The following is a 17,151-nucleotide window of genomic DNA, read 5'->3' as shown; positions in this document are numbered from 1 at the left end:
GCCTATATCTCGAGACCCTAGCCTCCCAGTTGTATGAAAATTATCCTGTACTATAGCACTCATCAACAGTTTTCATTTGATATCCATATTGTATAAACACATTCTAGGGGTACCCGGGTCCACGTTTTGGGCTATATCTCGACACCCTAGTCACCCAGGTGTATGAAAATTATCCTGTACTATAGCACTCATCAACAGCTTTCATTTGATATCCATATTGTATAAACACATTCTAGGGGTACTCGGGTCCACGTTTTGGGCTATATCTCGAGACCCAAGCCTCCCAGTTGTATGAAAATTATCCTGTACTATAGCACTCATCAACAGCTTTAATTTGATATCCATACAAACACATTTTAGGGGTACCCGGGTCCACGTTTTGGGCTAAATCTCGAGACCCTAGCCTCACAGTTGTAAGAAAATTATCCTGTACTAAATCACGCATCAACAGCTTTTATTTGTTATCCATATTGTACAAACACATTCTAGGGGTACTCTGGTCCACGTTTTGGGCTATATCTCGAGGCCCAAACCTCCCAGTTGTAGGTAAATTATCCTGTACTATAGCACTCATCAACAGCCTTCATTTGATATCCATATAAACACATTTTAGGGGTACCCGGGTCCACGTTTTGGGCTATATCTCGAGGCCCAAGCCTCCCAGTTGTATGTAAATTATCCTGTACTATAGCACTCATCAACAGCCTTCATTTGATATCCATATAAACACATTTTAGGGGTACCCGGGTCCACGTTTTGGGCTAAATCTCGAGACCCTAGCCTCCCAGTTGTATGAAAATTATCCTGTACTAAATCACGCATCAACAGCTTTCATTTGTTATCCATATTGTATAAACACATTCTAGGGGTACCCGGGTCCACGTTTTGGGCTAAATCTCGAGACCCTAGCCTCGCAGTTGTATGAAAATTATCCTGTACTATAGCACTCATCAACAGCTTTAATTTGATATCCATATAAACACATTTTAGGGGTACCCGGGTCCACGTTTTGGGCTAAATCTCGAGACCCTAGCCTCCCAGTTGTATGAAAATTATCCTGTACTAAATCACGCATCAACAGCTTCCATTTGTTATCCATATTGTATAAACACATTCTAGGGGTACCCGGGTCCACGTTTTGGGCTAAATCTCGAGACCCTAGCCTCCCAGTTGTATGAAAATTATCCTGTACTAAATCACGCATCAACAGCTTTCATTTGTTATCCATATTGTATAAACACATTCTAGGGGTACCCGGGTCCACTTTTTGGGCTAAATCTCGAGACCCTAGCCTCCCAGTTGTATGAAAATTATCCTGTACTAAATCACGCATCAACAGCTTTCATTTGTTATCCATATTGTATAAACACATTCTAGGGGTACCCGGGTCCACGTTTTGGGCTAAATCTCGAGACCCTAGCCTCCCAGTTGTATGAAAATTATCCTGTACTATAGCACTCATCAACAGCTTTCATTTGATATCCATATCGTATAAACACATTCTAGGGGTACCCGGGTCCACGTTTTGGCCTATATCTCGAGACCCTAGTCACCCAGGGGTATAAAAATTACCCTGTACTATAGCACTCATCGACAGCTTTCATTTGATATCCGTATTGTATAAACACATTCTTGGGGTACCCGCCACGTTTTGGGCTATATCTCGAGACCCTAGCCTCACAGTTGTAAGAAAATTATCCTGTACTATAGCACTCATCAACAGTTTTCATTTGATATCCATATTGTATAAACCCATTCTAGGGGTACCCGGGTCCACGTTTTGGGCTATATCTCGAGACCCTAGCCTCCCAGTTGTATGAAAATTATCCTGTACTATAGCACTCATCAACAGCTTTCATTTGATATCCATATTGTATAAACACATTCTAGGGGTACCCGGTCCACGTTTTGGGCTATATCTCGAGACCCTAGCCTCCCAGTTGTATGAAAATTATCCTGTACTATAGCACTCATCAACAGCTTTCATTTGATACCACATTGTATAAACACATTCTAGGGGTACCCGGGCCCACGTTTTGGGCTATATATCGAGACCCTAGCCTCCCAGTTGTATGAAAATTATCCTGTACTATAGCACTCATCAACAGCTTTCATTTGATATCCATATCGTATAAACACATTCTAGGGGTACCCGGGTCCACGTTTTGGCCTATATCTCGAGACCCTAGTCACCCAGGGGTATAAAAATTACCCTGTACTATAGCACTCATCAACAGCTTTCATTTGATATCCATATTGTATAAACACATTCTAGGGTACCCGGGTCCACGTTTTGATCTCATGACCCTAGGCACGTAGCGAAGAAAAGGTAGACGTTGGCCGATTCTCAGACCTACCCAATATGCTCACAAAATTTCATGAGAGTCGGTTAAGCCTCTAACGCCGTGACAGAAGAATTTTATATATTAGATTTGCGTTATCTGCCAGTGTTGCACTGATACGTTTTAATAAAAAAGTGCAGTTAATTTGGAAATTTGATTTGTTGTGCTCTTTGTGCTCAAGGCGCTTGCTATCGACGACTCCAATGCTGCTCCGGTTGCTGTTCAATACGAAGAAGAGAAACTTGTTTTATTCGGCACTTTAACGGTGGGTGAAACTTGACTTTCTGAAGTATACTTACATGTATGTACATGAATCTACCATAGTGATCGTGCCAGTCGCGAACGAGCAGGGCTGCAATTCAAACGTTTATAACGGAGTAAAGACGGAAATTAGCTTTGATCGTACATAATCTAAACGAATTTATGAGTTTTCTCCAATTACATACATACAGACATAGTACAATATCTAATTTATTAGCTGTGCACCGCAAAGTGGTTTTTAAGTAATTAAGGGCGACTTATTCATGTATGAAATATAAACAAGATTAAGTGGCAGTTAAATTGATGGATTGTGTATTAAAAAAGAAAATTGTTTATCAAAAAGTGTAAAGGGAAAGTGTTGGTGTTGTGTGGTTAACGGTACGTTATTTTTATTTAATTTAAACTCAAATTAAAGTGATAAAAACTAAAATAAATAAGCGATTGTTAAAACGAGCAAACTTAATAAAAAAACTACAGCAATAACGACCATTTATAATAGTAGTGATTGAAAAAAGTATATTATACATTTAAAAAAGGAATAAACTGTGAATTAACCTACTTTATAGTTAACAAACTGATATGAATCACAAATAAGATATGCTTATTACAAAAACAAATAAATATAATTCAAATACAGTTAATTAATACTGGCGAAATAAAATTGATTAAAAAAAAACACTTCTGAAAAGCAAACAAATATAAACTAAAAAAAAAATATTAGTAACAATAGCAATGTGACTAACAACAAGGAAACAAAAGAAAAAAATAAAACAACTCACAAAATATAAATCAGTAAAATTATATTCGCAATAAAGGCCGCTATATAGTGACATTAGCTGTCAACAAAGCACTGCACACACGTCAAATGCAAAAAAAAGTTGCATTGTTTTGTAGGTAAAAATAAAAAAAAGTAAGCAAAACAACAACTCAACCCAAATTGAGCGACTAGTGCACAGGTTGATTCATTGTAAATTACCATTTCAACTCCTAATAACACCGTAACACTACTTTAACAACAACCTAGGTATACTTCAACTTGTCATTTACCTTTTTGTTTTTGCAATTTGTTTCTCTATTAAAAGTAACAATAACCCAACGCTCCATGTGAGACACCAGCACAACAACAAAAGCAAATGTAACTGATATTTTCTCGTATGCAGTCAAAGGTTTGAGTTTTGCGAGTATTTAATAGCGCACAAACAATAAAAAAGTACAAAAAAAAAAAAAAACATTTGCAACAAATTTAAGCGTAAACAAACAAAAAAGAACAAAATCTACTGGTATACATTACAGACACAATGGGGCAGGATTCAAAAGAGCTGAACATGATTCGAAAAATTTTTCGATTGCTCTGAAATTTTATATTTGTAGGTTTCAAACATCGGCCCTCGGTTTATAATAGAGTTTACAAAATAACTATACCTACAATATATCATAACATGTAAACAGTTTTGACCTCAGGCTTGAAGTATTACCTTATGAAGATTTAAGAAATGGCACTCTCTTCTCCATAACTTTCATATATTATGTTTATTAGATTTCTTAGAATGATATATAATTGTAAATGCAGCTTAACCAAAATTAGTGTACCCTCCATGTAGCTGATTTCACTTTTCTTCAGTCCATGCATCGTGGTATGCCTTAGTACATATCGACTACTAATTGAAATATCTTCCTATTTGAAATTGTGCTCAGATCGGTCGTTTTTAAACCATGGCCATATATCATTGTTAGTTTCTTAAACACTCTATTGTTGTTATCGAACAAGGTGGTTATCTATTCAGCCGTCAATCTGTCGTCGATGCCGCGATAAAAACTGCTACAACGATGCAACAAACTTTTACAGTGGAAGATAAAAACTAAATTGAATGAATAATTTAGGGTGATTTTCTTTGTCTAAAAACCATAAAAAACACAGAAAGTTTCCCATTTCACTGTCAAAAGTGTTCTTCATGCAGCAAAAACATAATACATTCGTAAAAAATTACCTATTGTTTCTTCATTTTTTATACCCACTGATTAGAAAATGTATAAATGTCACAAGAATTTTTATTAAAAATAATATGTTTTACGCCGACTCCGAACGGGTTCTGCAAAGTTTTCAGATGAGTTTCCACTGAGAAGCTTTTCAATGCAGAATACTCTCGGAGTGCTTGCCAAATCAGTGCCGAGGGGCGACCCCACTTAGGAACACTTTCTTCTAGTTGGGTTTCTGAAACTATGATGCTGCTTTGCCCGGTGCGTAAACACAAAATCTTCGGTATTGTAGGCGGAGTACGCTTCCAACACACTTCGGCAGCTGTATTATTTTATTAACTTTAAAATTTTAACGTTTCTGTTTTTTTTTCGCTTCCGTCGGCACCTCTATAAATTTGTTGGTAATTACCGATTATCCAAGCCAAACATTTAAATGGGAAATGTATTTTTTTTGCTACCGATTAGGAGTGAAGATAAACAGGGCCGCAGAGAGCCGAGCCGGGCCCCTGGGACAGTTCGCCTTTACCGGCCCCCCTAAAAAATAAACTCAACTCAGTAAAAAAAGTAACATAACATACAAAAATTCACATTGTTAATTTTATTTCATATAAAATAAGATTTACTGGAACACTTACATAAATGAAATGTTAGATTTCATTGTTTGATTTGCTTACATTAACATTTTCTAAATACATATGTACGTTTTAAGAGCTTGAATCAGCCAAGGAAAACCTTCCGTGCTTTTTGGTCTGCGAATATGGAAATTACCGATTCAAAAGTAATGCTGCCAGCAAGGCTGGACTCCAACGCCATTTTCGCTCATAGTAGAACGTAAAAAATTTTTCACGCGAGACAATAGACTAAAAGAACGCTCCCCTTCAGCTCTTAATGCTATGCAGATGTTAGGAAATAATACTTCCATCTTCAAGTCATGAAATTTGTTCAGAAGTTGAAATGGTGGCAGCGAATCACATTCCAAATTTGATGGCTGGATGACTTTGAGATGAATGATTTCATCTATTAGATCCGTAGAAATATCGATGCCATAAATCGTGCAGAATGCCGCTGCCTTTTCTCTGAGCTCTTCTTCCGTCAGATCCTGATACTTCCACAAGAAACTAAATTTAAGCGCAATGTCATTTACGGCTTCGAAACATCGTGTCATGTTACCAATCAAGCAGTCCAAAAGAACGTAAAATACTTGCTGTTTGAATTGAGTTTCGGAATCACACTCAGGTGATTCGCCAGGTAATTCATCGAACTGGCGCTTTCTTATCTTCCTTCTTTCTCTGCAAAAGTATTCACAACTCCTATACTCCCTGCCAGAACCTTACATTATTGAAGTATGATCGACCATTGATCCCTGAACTTCTTCAATTCATCAATCGGGCTACGTATATTTTCTGTTTCCACGTCCAACGTGGCATTTCTAGCTTGTAGTACCAGATTTCGATGGTTGATTACCGTCAACTCTTTGAGCCAAATGGAGGCTAAGAGGATACACTCAAATTCCCCCATATATGCTTCAATACCTTTCAAATCCGTTACTGTTTCTGAACTCAGATTCAAAAGCTTGATTTCATCAATAGCTTTCAATATTTGGGGAATGTGAGTTGCGAAAGGTTTCACACTATCCACACGAGCAGACCATCGTGTTTGTGACATGCTGTGCAAGGAGCAATTAGTTTTTTCCTTGAGAATTTCCCATCTCTGAGGGCTTGCGCTAAAGATATTATAAAATTTCTGCATAATACCGAAAAATGTGATGACTTCTGCACATTAAAAAATTTACCAATAATTGCACCACTGACAGAAGAAATACGAAGCTTGCAACAATTAACGCGAAACTGACCTATGTAAGCTTATCCACGGCATACTCATATGTTTCCACAAATTTGCGCTTCGCAAAACAAGTCAAGTGTATTAATTTTTTCAAATTAACGCTCTAGTTTATTATCAGCCTGTATTTACAGATGTCGCTGGCTTTTACAAAAATGAAAAAGCAATACGACCAAACCGATAGGGGCATAGTTATAGTCGAAATAAAATGTGATTTTAAGTTAGTTGAAGCATTTCTGACAGATAGCGCTTATAAAATTGTGTCAAAAACGTTTATCTAACTTGAAATCACATTTTATTTCGACTATGACTATGCCCTATAGTTTTGATTGGATGCTTATGATTTTAGTTTAGTTATTTTCAATTTTAAAACAATTTTTATAGCAACAAAATATGTATGTATCTATAAAATCCTAGTTAGAGTACTGTCAAAGCTGCTTTGCTTTGCCGGGCCCTCTAAAACTTTCCGGGCCCCAGGGCAATTGCCCTGGCTGTGGTTTATTCTGGAAATGCAATCAAAATGCATCATATTCAATTTGGAAATTATGAAATACTGTTAAAAGCATTCTTTGATTAAAATTTTGGGCGCTTCCAGCGAACCCAACTTTGATTGTTACGTTTCAAACATGCTTCCGATAGTTGAGTGATACAAATTTGTTTCTATGAGCGGCGAGTTGATTCGAAAGCCAAATGAAAAACATGCTCTCAAATTTTATTTATGGTAATCCGCCTTTAAATTATTTTTCACACACTATAATATAATAAACCCTAAAGCCGTGACAGTAATTTGACGTAAAATCCAAAGCACTGAGTGGATCAGAAATGTAATTCTATTTTAATTTGTTTATATTAATATCAGATTCCCTGTCCCATGTATCATATATGATTCATGTTAGCAATTTTGTACCGTGTTCGATACGCTCGTGTGTCACATATGAGCAACTTTATATATATGTACCTTATACTACGGAAATTACTTAAACATGATGAGTTATTTCTGTTTTTCGTATGGGACGTGGCTGTATAGACGTTGTAAACCGTAAACTTAAAAAAACTTAAACAAAATTAGGTGATTTTCAAATATCTACTTCGTCACATTTTTTTTTGGTTTTTTTGTATATTTTTTTTACTATTATCTTTAAAAAGCTTATACCTTCAATATTTTTTCCAACGTAATTACGAATATTGAAAAAAAAATCGTTGGACGTGGAGGACTTCACGGATATTGTTGTATGGGACAGGGAACCTGATATTTATATTTAGTATACTTAATGTGCATTCAGAAAGTTCTCACTCAGAGATTGGTCTACAGTTGCCTTTGCTGGAAGCGCCTTTTAGAAATGCCTACCAGCAGCTTTTAGTATATCTTTTTCTGAGGGATATAAACTAAACAGTGAAATTTAAATGATTTTTCCGAAATACCCATGCAATTACCTAATAAGAAAAAATATGGAAAATCTATAATCTTTTCCACTCTTGAACCACTGTGCGTCATTTGAACTTTTTTGCAGGGGCGGAAACTGTTATTCCTTTTATAATATATTGGATCAAGATACAAATTAATTTCGGATTTTTATTACCTGAGTCCGATAGAACTAGATAAACTAGGACTTTTAAAAATAAAAGTCCGGAAATAAAAGTTAAATCCGGACTTTTAATTTTAAGGCCAAAATAAAAGTCCGGCTTGATAACAAAGAAACGTCTTATCCGGAATTTTATTTTTAAAAGTCCGAGTTTAACTAGTTCTATCGGACTCGAAAAATAAAAATACAGATTTACTTTTAATGTAGACTTTTATTGAAAAATAAAAATGATGCATGATTCGACATGATATTGCTATAGGGATACCTGGGAACTCAAGCATTTTCACCGAGGACAATTTTTTGACCAGGAAAAAAAAATTATTATTATTTTCCGTCCCTGCTTTTTTGGGAGTTTAGTTTTCGATTTTAGTGTCTAATCTCAACATGCTGCTCCCATTTTGGAGCGCACCTTACTCATAAAAAACAACTGACAACGAGTGGGTGTTGATGTGTTTGTGTGAAGCGACAGATGTTGAGTTTGCACAAAACAGCAACGATTATCACGTAGTTATCTACATGGGAGTGAATTGAAATAAGCAAAATCAAAGTTAAAGAAAACTAAAACGTGCATATTCAACACTAAACGGCCAATAAGTGTGGATAAGTAAACGAAAATATAACAGAATTAAAAATAAAAAGTGAAAAATTGACACAAAATCGCCAATAAACCAGAATTTAGCAAAAAAGCACAAGAAAAGGCTTTGCAAACGAATTGTAGGCCGCTTTGCTCGGCATTTTTTTTTTTCTTTTTTAGCGACGCGCACAGTTTCGTGAACAAAGCCGGTGCAGTGTGTGCGTGAGTGTATTTGACTCCTTGAACGAATCGAAGATTTTGCAATAAAAGGTAATACAAGGAAATGCGAATAAAAAAGTTAAAAATGAATTAAAACTTAAAAAAAAACATTCAAAGTCATAAAAAAATTGTGCAAAAAGAACTTAAAAACGCTTTGTTTCATATTCCCATAAAAGTAACGAACAAGCAAAAACAAAACAACGAGCAAACTGCGCATGTAACGGTCAACATTCGTTGACGAAGAAGATAAAAGGAGCTAAATTGGCAACCTCTTTCCTTTTCTCCTTTATTTTTGCATCATATTTTTCCGTTGTGTTTGCGCGCAAAGTTTTTATTTTTTTATTCGTTGTTTATTTTTTTTTTATTTACAGCTTACGTTATGTGTATTTTAAATCTCGCCATTACGTAAAACTTTGTTTTTTCTGGTTCATTCCTTTTTATCTCAAACTTTATATTGTACAAAAAGAAGAATGTACAAAAAGAAGTGCTTTAATTTGCATAAATTTTCTTTTTTTCGACAGTTTGCACTTCTTTTATGCGAAAAAGTATTTTACATTGAAACTTTGTTGTTGAAAGCAATTGAATTTCATGTGTACAAACACATGTGCATATATTTATAAATATATAAAATTCGTCGTAACACAAATAACAAGAATACTTACAAAAAACATTCATAAAAATAAAAACAAAAAATATAAAAATATTGCCAACATCCAGAATAACAGCCGGCTCGTATAGCAACAAAATATTGAGGATGAATATATTTTTGCTGACTCCTTGAATTCGTTGTTTTTAAGCGGCAAAGTGAATATCGAAATATCAAAGAAGGCAACAAAAACTGTCTACAAAAAAAAAAAAGTAAGGTAAGTGCCAAAACTTAGCATATCAAATTAATGACGTAAGTTGAGCCAATGCTTTGGGGTTGCGTTATGCATATGGGTATACAATTTCAGCTATTTATTAAAAAAAAAATGTTCATACTGAATTAAAATGTGTGAAAAAAGTGTGCTAAAATGTGGCAAAGAGCAGTGATTTTAAATAGCGTGCATTGGTTAAAATTTTAATCAAAAAAATCCTACTAAAGTTATAATGCCAACTACATAAGAAGTACACCAACGCGTATTATATTTACTGTCGATATATTGTTTGATTTTTATTTTTGAGTTTGACTATAAAAACTAGTAGTTAATTATTGATTTTATACTTCCCTAAGGAAATAAAATTTATTTTTTGAGCTTTTTTCGCTCAGGAAATAAAAATTATTTTTTTATTTCACTCGGACAATTATATTTTTGTTAAGTTTTTTTATTTCGCTCGGGCATTAAAAGTTATTTATATTTCGCTTGAGAAATCAAAATTTATTTTTGAGCTTTTTATTTTACTTGCAAAATAAAAGCTATTTTTTGAGTTTTTTATTTAGTTTCAGAAATAAAAGTTAATTTCGAGTTTTTTACTACCCTCGGGAGATAAAATTTATTTTTTGTTTTTTTTTTTATTTCTCTAGAGAAATAATATTTTTATTTTGCTATGGAAATAAAAATAAATTTTGAGTTTTTCATTTCACTCGAAAAAAACATCTATTTTTTGAGTTTTTATTTCACTCGCAAAACAATATCTATTTTTTTTTATTAAGTAGACCGATATAACAACAAAAATTGTTTTTTTTTATTTCGCTGGAGAAATAAAAGTTTTTATTTTAGTTTTTTATTTCGCTCGAGATGGGTTTAATGACATGTGCGTTAGGCTACCTGTCCAATATTTTAAATGAATGATAGAAATAGGTGTAGGATGGGAACAGCGGAATAAGGCTGATTGCTTTGCTTACAAATGTTGCATGGATTGCACGAAAAAAATTGCATTGAACTCGTGTAATATATAGAAAGCTCAAACCATTGTACATACATGAAATCAAAGTCAAGATGTTGTTGTTGTTATTGTGGTTGTTGTTGTTGTTGTATTAACGATAAAGACACTCCACGAAAGTTTTCGGAAGTGTTATCGATGTTGATGATCCTTTGCCCGATATAGATCCGGAAGGTTCCGGTAATAAAGCACCATTAAGGTACAGGCTGACCATCTCGTTAAGGATTAATATGACCACATTAAACCTTCCAGGCCATCCGGTCGCCAGAGCTTCGCTTGCTAAACATGTGTGTGATACATTCATATTTGTAACAGGATTCCCCTGGCTTAGGAGAGGTTGACAATTGGGTTGCGGAAGCTTTGAAGCTATAAAGCTTTGTATCGCGCTTTGCTTTGGGATGCCCTTGAAACGATAGCTTAAAATTCAAGTTAAGTTCATACCTAATGGATTTAGTTTTTTTGTGAAAGTTCACGCTTGACCTTCATTGACTAAAATATTATGTTTTGCTTAATACTTTTATTAATCATTATTCCCATTTTCATTTGGCGGCCACCGTGGTGTGATGGTAGCGTGCTCCGCCTACCACACCGGATGCCCTGGGTTCAAACCCCGGGCAAAGCAACATCAAAAATTTTAGAAATAAGGTTTTTCAATTAGAAGAAAATTTTTCTAAGCGGGGTCGCCCCTCGGCAGTGTTTGGCAAGCGCTCCGGGTGTATTTCTGCCATGAAAAGCTCTCAGTGAAAACTCATCTGCCTTGCAGATGCCGTTCGGAGTCGGCATAAAATCATGTAGGTCCCGTCCGGCCAATTTGTAGGGAAAATCAAGAGGAGCACGACGCAAATTGGAAGAGAAGCTCGGCCTTAGATCTCTTCGGAGGTTATCGCGCCTTATATTTATTTATTTTTATTCCCATTTTCAATTTTATAATTAAATATTTTTTAATTTTTCTTTTCATGATAGTCTTCTCAATAAATTGAAACTAAAAATATATTTTCTATTAATATCAATTTGAAAATTCGCTACGTTTTAATCTTAAATTTTTGTTTGCGCTTACAATTTGAAAGCCACTACGGGAGCCATTTATGAATGTATTTATGTACGCAAGTGTATATAGCTAAACGCTTAGCAATACTTTTTGTTTAACCAAAACCGCTAACAACAGCTAAAGAAGTTGAGCAACCAATACTAAACAATTGATAGCTTATAAAAATACAAATTAAAGAAAAGAAACTACACACATAGGGATAGTTTTATAAATAAGTTCGAGATTATTTCTGGACAATATTAGGGTTGTTTTCGAATTACATTGGAACCGCTTCGCACCTACTCTCGTGATTGCTTCGTGATATTTTCAGCATAACTGTAGACGAATTTTGGTACCGCTTATTCATTACTTTGGAACAATTTCAGGATTTCGCTCGGAACCATTTCGAGATTGCCACGAACAAACGGAGTCCAAAGAGAAATCCACAATCTGTCCTCTAACATTTCTAACTTTATCCTGATGTAATCCCAAAATCTTCTCGAAACAATAAAGTCTCGACCAAGTCTGGAAACAATTTTAAAACATTTCCGTAATGATACAAAATGTAGGGGATAGTCAGATATTAGTTACAAAACTGCCTGGAATTAATTCAGTAGTAGTGCGCAAATTCCAAAATTGTATCAAAATAAAACTGAAAGTTATCTTTAAATGTTTAAGAAATAATCTAAAAAAGGTCGCATAATATTTCCGAAAATAAATACTAAAATAGTTCCGAAATAATCTTCAAAAATATATCGAAGTATTCCTAAAGCTGTCACGAAATAATCTTGAAGATACTCCGAGCCATCCCGTAAACAGAGCCGAACTCAGTCCTAAATCTTTCAAATAAGTTGTATAACAATGCCAAAGTCAAAGATGGAAAACGGAACTTGGAATTACTTAGAAAGCATCCTAAGTACCTTCAGACAAAGTTTTCATAATAACGATGAAATCAACTGGTTTGAGATTTCTTTAAATTATATGTAGATAAACTACCTCGAGAATAATCTTAAAAATATACCTATCAATCAAGTCGGCAAAGCTCTTGTCATTTCGATAAAATTTTTCACTTAAAAAAACGCGTAGTCTTCCAAATTTTGCCTCAAGTAGAGTGATATTCTTGTCTGGCTGTCTGGACAGTTACTGTACATAAGATTTCAAAATATTTGGAAATATCAAGCAGAACCCTTTAGAAAGAGAGGGTTCACACTGAAAAGGTTTCAGTTTGTGTTAGTCGTACTATACTCATCAACGAAATAAAAATGTCTCTATATATTCAATGTACCTATTTCATTAACCAATCCGCTTTCAACTTACTTCGTTTATTATCACTTAAATGAAAATTTGCTGAATTTCTACTATTGTTGTTGTATTAACGATAAAGACACTCCCCTAAGGTTTTGGGGATTGTTATCAATGTTGATGGTCCTTTGCCGTATGGATCTATATCCGTTCCGGTAACAAGCACTATTGAGGTACTAACCTGACCATCTGGAGAACGATTAATACCACAATAAACCTTCTATGCCATACCGCCCCCATCCCCTAGTTCCAGGAGGAACTTGTGGTCGCCAGATCCTCTCCTGCTTTACATGTATATGATAAATTTTTGTAACAAGATTCCCCCCGCGTAGGTGAGGTTGACAACTGGTTGCGTAAGCTCTGAAGCTATAAAACTTTGTACGATTGCGTATTGCGCGTATCTCTTCTACTTATTCTTGCTGTTGACGTTAGCTGCTGTATATGTCCCTGTAAAAAGCTGATGGTGTAGGCGTGAAGGCCTTATAGGGCTCGTTTCCTGGGCGAGCAAAACTTTGCTATGTCAACAAAAATATGATCCTTGTGTGTCTCTTACTCTGCGTATATAAAAAAGCGCAACATACGAACACAATTGGGTTTGCAGATGATACGCTGCAGTTGTCGAATGTTTCTATTGTTGCTTATATATGTCTAAGATTGTTGATAGCAACAAAGTTATTGTAAACGTAATACTTTGCTAGTAAAACTTCAGAGCAGGGAAAAAAACCGAAAACATGCAAGTGTAGTTGGTGATTTGTTGGCTGCTGCGCTGATGGTTAAACGGAGGAGGGTGGCGTGTAGGCGATTGTAGTTACTGGCGAACTTGTTTAAACAAAAAGAAAACACTTTCACATAACATTTATGCTGTTGCTATTGTATCTATGTGCTTACATAGTTCCATGTTGTAGTTTAGTTATTTTCTTAAAGTTGTTATGGCTGCTGGTTTGTTTGTATGGAAATGATGTTTTCATTTACTGAGTACTGCAAACCTGCATGGTCGATATGTACTTCGGTATATGCTTAGGTACGTTAAACAAATATTACACTAGTTTTTGATAATTTTTGCTTTCTGTTTTCTGCAATACTTTGGTTTTTTTTTTTATACTCAGCGTGCTTTGCACACAGAGTATATTAACTTTGATTGGATAACGGTTGGTTGTACAGGTATAAAGGAATCGAGATAGATATAGACTTCCATATATCAAAATCAGCGGTATCAAAAAAAAAAAAAAAAATTTGATTGAGCCATGTCCGTCCGTCCGTCCGTCCGTGAGCACGAAAACTTGAGTAAATATTGAGATATCTTCACTAAATTTGGAACACGAGCTTATCTGGACCCATAATAGATTGGTATTGAAAATTGGATCGAAAAATCGGATTATAACCAAGCCCACTTTTTATACTCAGTTGAGCAGAGCTCACAGAGTATATTAAGTTTGATTGGATAACGGTTGGTTGTACATATATAAAGGAATCGAGATAGATATAGACTTCCATATATCAAAATAATCAGGATCGAAAAAAAATTTGATTAAGCCATGCCCGTCCGTCCGTCCGTCCGTTAACACGATAACTTGAGTAAATTTTGAGGTATCTTGATGAAATTTGGTATGTAGGTTCCTGAGCACTCATCTCAGATCGCTATTTAAAATGAACGATATCGGACTATAACCACGCCCACTTTTTCGATATCGAAAAATTCGAAAAACCGAAAAAGTGCGATAATTCATTGCAAAAGACAGCTAATACGACGAAACTCGGTAGATGAGTTGAACTTATGACGCAGAATAGAAAATTAGTAAAATTTTGGACAATGGGCGTGGCACCGCCCACTTTTAAAAGAAGGTAATTTAAAACTTTTGCAAGCTGTAATTTGGCAGTCGTTGAAGATATCATGATGAAATTTGGCAGGAACGTTACTCTTATTACTATATGTACGCTTAATAAAAAATCGGAGAAGGACCACGCCCACTTTAAAAAAAATTTTTTTTTAAAGTAAAATTTTAACATAAAATTTAATATCTTTACAGTATATACGTAAATTATGTCAAGATTCAACTCCAGTAATGATATGGTGCAACAAAATACAAAAATAAAAGAAAATTTAAAAATGGGCGTGGCTCCGCCCTTTTTCATTTAATTTGTCTAGGATACTTTTAACGCCATAAGTCGATCAAAAATTAACCAATCCTTTTGAAATTTGGTAAGTGCATAGATTTTATGGCGTTAACTGTTTTCTGTGAAAATGGACGATATTGGCTCATGCCACGCCCAGTTTTTATACACAGTCGTCCGTCTGTCCTTCCGCATGGCCGTTAACACGATAACTTGAGCAAAAATCGATATATCTTTACTAAACTCAGTTCACGTACTTATCTGAACACACTTTATCTTGGTATGGAAAATGAACGAAATCCGACTATGACCACGCCCACTTTTTCGATATCGAAAATTGCGAAAAATGAAAAAAATGCCATAATTCTATACCAAATACGAAAAAAGGGATGAAACATGGTAAGGTAATTGGATTGTTTTATTGACGCGAAATATAACTTTAGAAAAAAAACTTTATAAAATGGTTGTGACACCTACCATATTAAGTAGAAGAAAATGAAAAAGTTCTGCAGGGCGAAATAAAAAACCCTTAAAATCTTGGCAGGTGTTACATATATAAATAAATTAGCGGTATCCAACAGATGATGTTCTGGGTCACCCTAGACCACATTTTGGTCGATATCTGGAAAACGCCTTCACATATACAACTACCACCACTCCCTTTTAAAACTCTCATTAATACCTTTAATTTGATACCCATATCGTACAAACTCATTCTAGAGTCACCCCTAGTCCACCTTTATGGCGATATTTCGAAAAGGCGAACACCTATAGAACGAAGGCCCACTCCCTTTTAAAAATACTCATTAACACCTTTCATTTGATACCCATATCGTACAAACAAAGTCTAGAGTCACCCCTGGTCCAGAAAGGCCCACTCCCTCTAAAAATACTCATTAACTCCTTTCGTTTGATACCCATATTGCACAAACGAATTCTAGAGTCACCCCTGGCCCACCTTTATGGCGATATCTCGAAACGGCGTCCACTTATGGAAGTAAGGATTACTCCCTTTTAAAAATACTCATTAATACCTTTAATTTGATACCCATATCGTACAAACTCATTCTAGAGTCACCCCTAGTCCACCTTTATGGCGATATTTCGAAAAGGCGAACACCTATAGAACGAAGGCCCACTCCCTTTTAAAAATACTCATTAACACCTTTCATTTGATACCCATATCGTACAAACAAAGTCTAGAGTCACCCCTGGTCCACAAAGGCCCACTCCCTCTTAAAATACTCATTAACTCCTTTCGTTTGATACCCATATCGTACAAACGCATTCTAGGGTCACACCTCGTCCATTTTTATGGCGATATATCGAAAAGGCGTCCACCTATAGAACTAAGGCCCACTCCCTTTTAAAATTATCATTAACACCTTTCATTTGATACCCATATCATACAAACAAATTCTAAAGTTACCCCTGGTCCACCTTTATGGCGATATCTCGAAAAGGCGAACACCTATAAAACGAAGGCCCACTCCCTTTTAAAAATACTCATTAACACCTTTCATTTGATACCCATATCGTACAAACAAAGTCTAGAGTCACCCCTGGTCCACCTTTATTGCGATACCTCGAAAATGCATCCACCTATAGAACTAAGGCCCACTCCCTCTTAAAATACTCATTAACTCCTTTCGTTTGATACCCATATTGCACAAACGAATTCTAAAGTCACCCCTGGCCCACCTTTATGGTGATATCTCGAAATGGCGTCCACCTATAGAACTAAGGCCCACTCCCTTTTAAAATACTCATTAACACCTTTCGTTTGATGCTCATATTGTGCAAACAAATTCTAGGGTCACCCCTGGTCCACCTTTATGGCGATATCTCGAAACGGCGTCCACCTATAGAACTAAGCCCCACGCCCTTTTAAAATAATCATTAACACCTTTCATTTGATACCCATATCGTACAAACTCATTCTAGAGTCACCCCTAGTCCACCTTTATGGCGATATTTCGAAAAGGCGAACACCTATAGAACGAAGGCCCACTCCCTTTTAAAAATACTCATTAACACCTTTCATTTGATACC

General features: G+C 35.5%; 1 protein-coding gene across 2 annotated transcripts in view; it reads left to right on the top strand.

Annotated features, from left to right (window-relative positions):
- Positions 1 to 8,499: 8,499 nt before the first annotated feature.
- Positions 8,500 to 17,151, top strand: part of LOC137237621 (serine-rich adhesin for platelets) — a 248,678-nt gene continuing 240,026 nt past the window's right edge. The window contains exons 1-2 of one of the 2 annotated variants that reach the window (XM_067761485.1): positions 8,500 to 8,846; positions 9,317 to 9,653. The gene's annotated coding sequence lies outside the window, so the exon portion shown is untranslated. Of the gene's footprint in view, positions 8,847 to 9,316; positions 9,659 to 17,151 lie in introns of both variants that reach the window. The other variant, XM_067761484.1, reaches the window with a different exon arrangement.

Source organism: Eurosta solidaginis, chromosome 1 (genome assembly GCF_040869045.1).
Source record: "Eurosta solidaginis isolate ZX-2024a chromosome 1, ASM4086904v1, whole genome shotgun sequence".
NCBI classification, from domain to species: domain Eukaryota; kingdom Metazoa; phylum Arthropoda; class Insecta; order Diptera; family Tephritidae; genus Eurosta; species Eurosta solidaginis.
Note: the sequence above shows the minus strand (reverse complement) of the source record. Positions and strands in the feature narration are given on the sequence as shown.